The sequence below is a fragment of the Octopus bimaculoides genome, chromosome 26 (genome assembly GCF_001194135.2).
Source record: "Octopus bimaculoides isolate UCB-OBI-ISO-001 chromosome 26, ASM119413v2, whole genome shotgun sequence".
NCBI classification, from domain to species: Eukaryota; Metazoa; Mollusca; class Cephalopoda; order Octopoda; family Octopodidae; genus Octopus; species Octopus bimaculoides.
Genome location: NC_069006.1, coordinates 17458714 through 17468713, shown reverse-complemented (window position 1 = coordinate 17468713; position 10000 = coordinate 17458714).

Below are 10000 nucleotides of genomic sequence, written 5' to 3'. Positions count from 1 at the left end.
CAGCTTTGACACATTTCCTGTGTCCTTGTGTTTACAAGGAGGAGACAAGCACCTCCACTTAGCATAAGAATGAAATGCAAAATTGCTCAGCAGGATTTGAGCTCAGAGCATAAATAGGCAAGGCTGTGTGGCAAGAAGTTTGCTTCCCAACCACACAGTTCCAACTTGAGTCCCACTGCATGGCACTTTGGGCAAATGCCTTCTACATTAGCCTTGGGCCAACCAAAGTCTTGTGAGTAGATTTGGGAGATGGAAACTGAAGGAAGCCTGTCTTGTGTGTGTGTGTGTGTGTGTGTGTGTGACACTCTGTTTATCCGCCACCACTGCTTGACAACTGGCGTTGGTGTGTTTACATCCCACAACTTACTAGTTCAGCAAAAGAGACTGATAGGATAAGTACCAGGCTTAGACAAAAAAGTAAGTACTGGGGCTGATTCATTTGACTAAAAATCCTTCAAGGCAGTGCCCCAGCATGGCCTTAGTCTAATGACTGAAACAAGTAAAAGATAAAAGATACATACACAAAAATGGCCAGTTACATAATGTACCAGTTTACAAAGTACTGGTGTGGGTGATATAAAGAATTTATGTACTCGAAGACGGTGCTCCAGTATGGGCAGAATCCAATGACTGAAACCACTAAAAGAGTAACAGACAGAATCTGCATAAACAGACCTACCATGTAACAAAGCCTTTCCCTACCACTCTACCAAAAAATAAATAAATAAACGAAAATCACATACGGTGAAACTGAGCACAATGTCTTTTGCAGTGTGTGAGACAAAGAAACAGGAAAAACTAAACCCTAAAAACAGAAACAAACATATGTATATATATATATATATATGCATGTATATAAATACAAATACACACACACATATATACATGTATGTGTACATGTGTATGTATTTATACACACACACAAACATATATATATATATATATACATATGTATGTAAGTATGTATGTGTGTGTATATATATATATATATATATATATACATATGTATGTAAGTATGTATGTGTGTATATATATATATATATATATATATTATATATACGCACGTGTGTGTATGTATGTGTATATATATATATATGTATATATATATATATATATATATAAAAAATTTTAAATAAATATGTAAATCAATAATATATTATTTTGCAATGAAAGGTTTGTTCTTAGACAAGAGAGAAGAAGGAGAAGAAAATTGATCATTTCATAAGTGCGAGACGAGAGACGAATGGCAGAGCAATGAATAGCTTTGACAGCGAGAGATGGAATTGTAAGCTTTCTAAGCAAGCCGAGAACAGAGACTATTAAAATGAAATATAATTCCATTTGCACTGCAGAGCCAACAACAATGAAAAATAATAGACGTTTCTTTTGTACGAGTCTTCATAACATTCCTGCAGACAAATGTGAGCAACCACCAGACTGCAATAGAGAGGTTCAGTATCTCAGCAAAACAAATATTATTATGGTTATAATAATAATAATAATAATAATAATAAAAAAAATAATAATAAAAAAAACAATAATAATAATAATAATAATAATGCTTTCAAATTTTGGCACAAGGCCAGCAATTTCAGGGGAAGGGGTTAAGTTGATTAAAGCAACCCCAGTGCTTAACTGGTACTAATTTTACTAACCCCAAAAGGATGAAAAGCAAACACCAGCACAATCTATTATGCCATGCCCGTTAGAGACAGGAAAACTGGCTCGTGTTTCCAAATGAGGGGAAAATTGGTGGAGTTATCCCTAATGGTTTCAGCTGATCGCTAGATATCTTCTACAGCTGCTTTTCAGAACACCTGAAGTCAGCAATGTCCTAAGACTGAGTGAGTGCATGCAGAATGGTTTTGTTGCTCTGTGTATATCTTGGGCAGCTCCAAATGACATCACCTTCATGGCTGTAGAGTTCATTTTGAACCAGCAATTTCTTTTGGTAGCACAGCCATCCAGAGATTTCTGAAATTATCCCTATCTATCTATCTATCTATCTATATATATATATATATATATATATATATAAAATTGACAGAGGACTGAGGCGTGGCGCATTGCTGTATTCAATAAGACCCACCCACAATAGAACTGAGATCCTAAAACCAAGGTGCCACATAAAAAGTATTAGTGATGGCGCTATGTAAAAAGCACCCAATACACTCTATAAAGAGGGTGGAAATAGGAAGGGCATCTAAGTGTAGAAATCAAGCCAAAACAGAATATGGAACCTGGTGTAGCCCTGGCTTTGCCAGTTCCTGTCAAGCTATCCAACCCATGCCAGCATGGAAAACAGACGTTAAATGTTGATGATTGATGATGATGATGATGATGATGACAGTTAGTTACAAAAGTGACTCAAGACCCAAGAGTTTTGTGCATGGCACTTACCAAATTAAGTGCCATGCATGAAACTCTCAGTCAATGGTCACTTTTCAAACTTTCAGCTGGCTAAAAATAATAAAAACATAAATATATACATCATGAATTCTATTCACCCTATTTTATCCACCAACACACTCATACACACACAAGTATACATACACACAAATGTATACCTACATAAAAATGCACATATACACACATAAAAGCTATTCCAATCAATGAAAATTATATATAACACTCCAAGTAGAAGATAAAAGGTGAAAAAATTTTTTTATAAAATAATAAAAATGATATACATATATATACATAACAGTATGGACCTGAGTTATTTTCAAGTGGTTTTACTGGAGACATGTCGACTGCAGCATACTTGAAAGCGTTAAAATTACAAACAGATATATCTGAGATGAGTTATCACTAGAATGATGTGCATTGATCAGGCTATAAACCTCGTCGTCTCTTGTTTAACATAACAACCGAAGAGGAGTTTATTAGTTTGTTGTGAACAGCATTTGAGGTGGAGATGTTATGTCAACAGAAGTTATAATCCAATGTGCACGCAGAAAGAAAGGAGTGGTGAGTAGGGAAAATGTAAGGAGGATGATCACATATCATGTCAGAGCAACAGTGTGATTGACAGATGAATAATAATAAAAGAAAAAAAACTGTGAACAGTAACAGAGGTAGAGGTATTTTGAAACTTATTAAATTTGATTCCACTTGAACAGCACGTGATATTCAATAACAACAATTGGGGAGAGTATTGAAAGGCATCAAGAGGAATATAAAGGAAATTGGAATAGAGTGCCCAGTAGAGCTGTTACAAAAGTTCGCCTCCTTGGCACAGCCAGAATAATCAGGAAAGTATTAGATAGTTGTAAAGAACGGATAGCATGGTACAGTAGGCTACAGGCAGCAAGCCCACAATGCATGGAAGACTCCAGGAGTTCCAACAAAACCGGAGTTAAAAAAAGAATAATAATAATAATAATCCTAATATATGTGTGTGTGTGTGTGTGTGTGTGTGTGTGTGTGTATATATATATATATATATATATATATATAAATATCAGTAGTTCTGCTTGCTTATATAGTAGAATGGAGGTGAATGGAGAATTTACAACTCACAGGAGTGCAAATTAATCAACATACAAGAAAGAGCCTTTGGGAAGTGGATCTCATACACATAGTCATATGCTGCAATAACAAAAATATTTACTTTGTCCAAGTAAAATGCAATTGCATGCTTGTGTGTGATATAATGTGTGTGTCTATATTTCTGTCTATGTATAATGATAAAGTGAGATGGAGAGATCAGCAAAGCAAGTGAGTTAGCAATCACTAAGATCAACTAAATACACAGGAACCGCCCTGTTATGATGTGGAATCCACACCGTAGTGGATTCAAAAGACAGACTGAAAAGTGGACGTGTTCAAGTGTTTGTTATTACAATGTATGAGAAACCAAGCAGACAAATGAAAAGTACGTCAGTCTGGTATTTGGAACAGGTGTAGTGACGTCACTTTCCCAAAAACAATAACAGTATCTAGAGTGGGGTGGAGGCATGAAAATTTTTTTCATCATTTACCATAAAATAAAATATCAACACAAGTAAACACAACTGAATTCCTCCAGGACAAATTACAGATTTTTCTGTATCGTTTCTTAAAATTTCTATTTTTATTATTTTTCTTTTTTTTTGTATTTATTTTCGTGGAAATACTGGTGAGAAATAGATTCGATTTTTGTACACTTATAGCATTAGATTATTTATCAGCAATCAAACTTCACACTCTGCATTTTATTTTATTTTTATGGTGGTATCGTTTGGTCCCAGGTCAACCTGACTGAACAGAACTATCAATGAAACGTACAAGCTTTGATCATTTTGTTTTGTTTTTAAAGCATAGTGTAACTAGGGCTACAGTGTACAATGTGGCAGGCCCTTTAAAAAAAAAAAACTGAGCAATATCACTTGAGGGAAATTTGACTATTATTTTAACACAATGGTTCTCAACCAGGGTCCATATGAGATTTTTGGAGGTTCACACATCAAAATAGTATTTTAATGGCCCCTTGAAAAAATTTTGCTTTAGACGTGTGTATTGGTAAGTTTTACAAGGAACTACTAGGTTTCTTTCTCTAATATTTTACATAAGTTCAGCCGACACAATTTAGTGTGAAAAACAAAATTGAAATTTTGAAAGAAGTTTCTATAAAACTAGTTTTTCAACATCAAATGGCTATGGGGGTCCACCAGAATAAAATAGTAATCAAAGAGGCCCATAGATAAAAAAAATAGGAGACCCCCCAGTTTTAACAGGTTAATAGCTAGTTTTAACCCCTAGTTTTAACAGGTTAATAACTTTTGCTGATTAGTCCAGAAACAACACAGTTCTGATGACCTTTACAAGTGCACCAAGACTGGTGAAACTGATACAGTTGTCATTTAGTTCAAACATCTGAAAGTACTTTAATGTCAGTCAAAAGAAGACGGTGATGCTTAACAGGTTACCAGGAAGACACTGCACAATGCCAGCATTTGGATACAAATTCACATCTTTTATTCTGTGAAAGGTCACACGTGTAACTTTACTTGGTCATTTCAACATATCACTCTTGTCACTGGATGAGTCAGACAAACACAAACACATAGTTTCAAAATAACAGAAAACTATTGCTAACATTTGCCACACAATTTTGTCATTCTGCCTTTTTAAAAGGTATGGTTGACCTCAATCCAATTTGGTCTCAACTTAAGATATTTTTAGCACCCACTTAGTAGTTCTTATGCTATCAGATATGTACAAGCATTCACGAAGAAAACTTAAGAACCTTATTTATTTTTCACCTACTTCATTCAATTACCCAATCCAAAACATTATTGCTAACTTGAGAATTTCGACAACCTTTCAAAGACTAAGCCTTGCCACTCACTTTTACCACTCCCAGGGTTAACTAGGAATAAAAATTTATCTGGAAAGTGCTCTGCCCTGGAATGATCATAAGATGGCTGAAACAAGCTAAAGAACATGTGATATGTTTGTTCATTTATATCTGCTTTACCATACTAGCATGAGTTGGACAGGAATTCATTTGTAGCATGCTTTTGCAGAGAAGTGCAAATGACACTGTTTTCTACAAATGGTGACACTCTGCTTAAAACCAAATAAAGGGAGTACACATTCAGTCAAACACACACACAAACCCTAACAACCAGTTCTACTGATCCTGAAACCATGTGGTTGCAGAGCAAACTTTGTAAACACACGACAATGCCAACACACACATATTTTGTTTTCTACTCTAGGCACAAGGCTCAAAATTTTGGGGGAGGGGGCCAGTCAATTAGATCGACCCCAGTATGCAACTGGTACTTAATTTATTGACTCCTGAAAGGATGAAAGGCAAAGTTGACCTCGAAGGAATTTGAACTCAGAACATAAAGACAGACGAAATACTGCTAAGTATTTCGCCTGACGTGCTAACGTTTCTGCCAACTCACCTTATATATATATATATACACACTGAATCGTTGCAAGGTATGGAAGGTTTTCGAAGGACCGGAGAGATTATGTCCGGGTGGAGAATTATACCAGATAAAGTACTATACAGAATACCGAAAGGATCTTCACCTCTTACATCACACATTTCTTCTTACTTCAACGTCGAGATGGTATAATTTCCTGGGAGAGAGATAATTTTGCGGCTGAGGATAGCTTTACATTGTAGATTATACACATATTATATTATGTTATATTATATTATATTATATTATACACATGTAGAGCTTGAAACACGTGTACCGCGGAATCTTCTTCTCTGCCAAGAATTCACAACGACCTCAAACCCACAAGAGTAAACAAGAAAGACAGGCAGAAACAAGGAAAATGCCCCTTGTATTCGGATATGCAGTATCATTACAGTAGGCTTCTGCTGAAGGATCTATTTCAACATGACTAGGTTGTTACCTGGCAGCATAGTAATGGGTAACAACTAGCATGTAAAAAGCACCCAGCACATCCTGTAAAGTGGTTGGCATTAGGAAGGGTATCGGACCATAAAAACCAAGCCAAAACTGACAATTGGAGCCAGGACAGCTCTCCGGCTAGCCAGCTCCTATCAAACAGTCCAACCCAGGTGAGCACGGAAAAACAGATGTTAAACAATGATGATGATGAGACATACATATGCATACAAGTATTCCTGGTGAACCAGAGACTTCCATGCAATCCTTCAGATACTAACATTTGCACAATTCATTAGAAATGATGTTTCAATGGAGCAGGAAGACTTTCCCTCATGCCAACAAGTTGACCTTGACATGTCATGACAAACTTATGCAAATAGGTTAAAGAGTACACAAATCTTGTCTTGGTTAACCACACAGTTACTGCAGACAAAGTATTACCAATATAATTTCAGTGTTTTATAAACGATTTTATACTCCCACATTTAAGTTACCAAACACAAAGAGAAAATGTTACATATCTTTAATATTAAGGAATTCACAGAAAATTAAATATCTACCCATGCCAATGTTTAGTGGATCAGTACATAAGTGTGTGTGTGATGGGTGGGGTTAATGAAATAATATTCTGAAATAAGGATCTGCATTCAGTAAGTGACCCCAAGAAATGACTGGCTGCCTTAAAAAGAGAACCTTCTACATGTGCTTCTGTGTGGTAATGAAGGGAAGGAGAAACACATGTAGGTGCATACATGTGTCTGTGTATTCACATATATATGTATGTGTGTATGGGTGTGTCTATGTGCGCACACACACATACATACATATGCACACCTATACATAAATATATTAACATACAAACAAAACCAAATATATGAACACTAATATAAAACAGTCACACATGACTAACCATGCAGAGAGAGAGAGAGAGAGAGAGAGAGCAACTTAGAGAGTGAGAGAGAGAGAGCAACTTAGAGAGTGAGAGAGAGAGACAAGGGGGAAGACTAAGTGAGGTATGGCTGCTTTAAACAGACAAGAAACAACAGAACATCACCATCAAATAAAATAACAAAAAACTCCCACCTCATAGTCACTTAAAACACACAGGCACATACACACACACAAAGGTATTGATCTCCCAAACTCACAAAAGTGAAATATTTCGTGTCATTTGATTGATTTTTCAGTCTTTATTGCCAACGGATTTTATCGACCAAAGAGATTAAACAATGTTGATTTGCTACTTGCAGTGATGGTGGTGGAGATTATGATGATGATGATGATGATGATGATGATGATAATGGTAGTAGTATTAGCTGTTGTTGTTGTTGTTTAGCCCCAGGACAGTCCTGATCAAGTAAGCCTATGATTAAAGATATTTCATTTCAGATCATCCATCTACATTTATTTTTTCATACACGGTGTACCTAAGACTACATAATCCAATACATCCTACTTCAAAGATAGTAGAGCGTGATTTGAGGGAAATTAGGTAACTATTTCTAACATTGATTAACCATGTAGAGACTTTAGCTTATGGAACTGGTTGTGGCTGTTGTTCAGCTCCAGTTTAGTCCTTAACAAGTAAACCTACGATCAAAAGCATTCCAACCATAACCATGGAATTAACATTTTTTTTTGTATTGACCACAGTATCCAATGTGTCTTTCCTGTTTCTAAAACAGTAGGATGTGATTTAAGGGAAACTTGGCTGTTATTTCTAAAAGGTCAAGTCGTTTCATAGAGGCTCCCTTACTGGCTCATATCACACATCTCACAGTTAGGAGATGGAGACATGACACAACTAAGAGTTAGCAGAAATCATTAGAGCACTGGAGAAAATGTTTTGCAGTATTTGCTTCAGCTCTTTAGATTCTGAGTTCAAATCCTACCAAGGTTCACCTTGCCTTTCATGCCACTCAGATTAATAAAATAAGTACCAGCCAACAATTTTAAGGCAGAGGTTAGCTAATAACATGAACTAATCACCTGAATTAAAACTGCTAGCCCTGTATCTAAATTGGCAATCATTATCATGATCATTATTATTTGTTATCACAGCTGACAAAATGCTTAGTGGTATTTTGTCCGGCTATTTATATTCTGAGTTCAAATATCACCGAGGACAACTTTGCCTATCATCTTTTTGGAGGTTGATAAAGTACCAGTTGATCACTGGTGTCGACGTAATTGACTAGTCCCCTCCTGCAAAATTTCAGGCTGTGTGCCTAAAATAGAAAGGGCTGTTATTATTATTACTGTTATTTGTTACTACACCTGACAAAATGCTTAGTGGCATTTCAACAGGCTCTTTATATTCTGAGTTCAGATGCCACCAAGGTTGACTTTGCCTATTTAACCTTTTGGGATTGATAAAGTGAACATCAGTTGGGCACCGAGGTTAATGAAATCGATTTCCTCTTCACCTCAAAACTGCTGGCATTGTGCCAAAATTAAATTATTTCCGCCGAGGTCAACTTTGCCTTTCATCTTTTCAGGATTGATAAATTAAGTACCAGTGAAACACAGGGGTCAATGCAATCGACTAATCCCCATCCCCATGAATTTCAGGCCTTGTGCCTATAGTAGAAAGGATTATGTTGAGAGAAGGAGTCAGTCAATTATATTGATTCCCCCTCCCCATCAATACTTAATTGAACGACAACGAACCATAGAACGATTTTGAAATCAGAACATGAAGAGACATGACTAAAAACTACAAGGTGTTACTTCAGCTAAATACAGATTATACCAATCTACTAATCATAATCATATTGATCAATAATATTAGCAAATTACTATTGGATGACAAGGATTATATATAAAATTGTACAAGGAAGAGATGCTGTTTCTGCCACAATTCAAGACTGTCAGTAAATGCATGCAATCACATTAGCCCCAAACAGTAAGCATACAGAATTATTGATATTGAATATATTGACACACCCTATTCAAAATCTAGAAAATCTGGCCTAGCCCTCAAATACAAGTGTGTGTGTATACATGCACTCAAGTATATGCAGGTTCAGTCCCACCGTGTGGTACTTTGGACAACTATCTTCTATAATAATAGCCTTGGACTAACTACAGCCTTGTGAGTGGATTTGGTAGATAGAAACAGAAAGAAGCTTGTTGTGTGTATGTGTGTGTTCATATTCTCTTGTTTTGGTATTGCATACTAATTGTAAATAAACGTCACTCTTATGTGAGCAATGTTGTTCATTTGCTATTTTCCATGGAAATATGTCTGACCACTGGGTTGTTCAGTGTTTGAAAGATTACTGAAAATATTACCCCATTTGTTAACAGGTGGAGGTTGGCAATTGAAAGGGCAGCCGACCATGAAAAATCCGATTCAACAAATTTTGTCTGACTCATGTAAGCATAGAAAAGCAGGTGTTAAAGCAATTATGATGACACACACACATACACACACGCATTCATACATACATTATATATAGGTGCTGGCATGGTGGTGTGATAAGAAGTTTGCTTCGATTTCAGGTTCAGTACATTACGTGGCACCTTGGGCAAGTAGCTTCTTCTATAGCCCGGATCCAACCAAAGCCTTGTGAGAGGATTTGGTAGATGGAAACTGAAAGAAGCCCAGATATGAATGTGTATGCCTCTTTGTG